At 47.8% G+C, this 1,596-nt stretch overlaps 1 pseudogene; it reads left to right on the top strand.

The window, feature by feature from the left end:
- The first annotated feature begins 247 nt into the window (after positions 1–247).
- LOC110122765 (large ribosomal subunit protein eL18 pseudogene) lies at positions 248–772 on the top strand (annotated as a pseudogene).
- The last annotated feature ends 824 nt before the right edge of the window (positions 773–1,596 follow it).

Below are 1,596 nucleotides of genomic sequence, written 5' to 3' on the forward strand. Positions count from 1 at the left end.
CCACAGTTCAAAGGCATCAATTTTTTGGTGCTCAGTCACTTAAGACAATCCTGATAAAAGGGAGAGACAATGAAAGAAAAGTTGCCTTGTCCATCTGTCACAGGTTGAACATAGCATTGCCGCCCCCCACCCAAATTCATGTTCACCGCAACCTCAGAATCGGACCTTCTTTGGAAATAGGGTCTTTGCGGATGTAATGAGTTAGAGTCTTGAGATGCTTTCCAGACCTGACTGAGGAAGTGCCGTCATGGGGGTTGACATCCACCATAACAAAGACCAAAAGGTTCGTTGCAAGGAGCCCAAGAGCGAGGATGTCTATCAAAGGCTGCTGGTCAAGCTGAACAGGTTTCTGGCCAGACCAAGCACCTCCATTTTCAGTCAAGTTGTACCGAAGAGATTGTTTGTGAACTGCACCAGCCGTCTACCTTGGTCCCTTTTCCAGATGATAGAGAAGATGAAGTTTCCAGGCTGGACAGGCAAAACAGCTGTGGTCGTGGGGGCTGTAATCGATGGTGTGTGTGTCTAGGAGGTGCCCAAACTGAAGGTGTGAGCTCTGTGCCCAGAGTTGCATCCTCAAAGCCGGGGCAAGATCCTCACCTTTGGCCAGCTGGCTGTGGACTCCCCCAGGGGTTATGGCTCTATCTTCCTCTCTGGTCCTCTCCAGGGCTGAGAGGTGTACAGGCATTTCAGCAAGGCCCCAGGAACACCGCATAGACACACCAAACCCTCCATACACTCCAAGGGCCAGAAACTCGAGCACACCAGAGGCTGATGAGCCAGTCTCGGCTACGCAAGCTAACCCCAGATTCTACCTTGTTATTGAACAGGTTTGTGATGCTAAAAAAAAGAAAGAATCTTGAGATGACATCATTCTGGATTTAGGGTGTGACAGAAAAAGACAGAGAAACATACAAGGAACAAGGTGATGTGAAGAGGAGGAGCAGAGACTGGAGTTATGCGGCCACAAGACAAGGGCTGCCAGCATCCCCGGGAGCTGAGGAAAGAGGCTGGGTTTTTCCTGCAGAACTTCCAAAAGGAATCAGCCCTCTGACACCAGGATCTCGGAGTCAGGCCTCCAGAACTGAGAGAGAATCAATAGTATTGCTTTAAGCCACCCAGTTTGTGCGACTTTGGTTACATGGACCCGAGAACACTCACACCTCTTCCTACGGTTGTAGCATCTGCCCTGAAACATTTGTGTGTGACCTTTCACCCTTTTTCCTGTTGATGGGAATCTTTTCTTCCTGTGTGTAGTTCATCCAAGACACTCCTCTCTTGTCAGTTTACAAAAGTATGTGAACGTTTTCCTAAGTAAATACTCAGTAGTTGTCACCTTAAATACTGGGACACAGATATATCATCGTATATTTATTCATTAAAGATTTATTTATTTTTAGCTGTGTTGGGTCTTTGTTGCTGCAGGTGAGTTTTCTCTAGTTTCAGCAACTTGGGGCTACTCTCTGGTTGCACTGATTGGGCTTGTCATTGCAGTGGCTTCTCCTGTTGTGGAGCATGGGGTCTATAGTTGTGGTGCACGGGTTTAATTGCTCCTCTGCATATGGAATCTTCCTGGAGCAGGAATCAAACCTGTGTCCC

The sequence above is a fragment of the Odocoileus virginianus genome, chromosome 3 (assembly GCF_023699985.2).
Source record: "Odocoileus virginianus isolate 20LAN1187 ecotype Illinois chromosome 3, Ovbor_1.2, whole genome shotgun sequence".
NCBI lineage: Eukaryota > Metazoa > Chordata > Mammalia > Artiodactyla > Cervidae > Odocoileus > Odocoileus virginianus.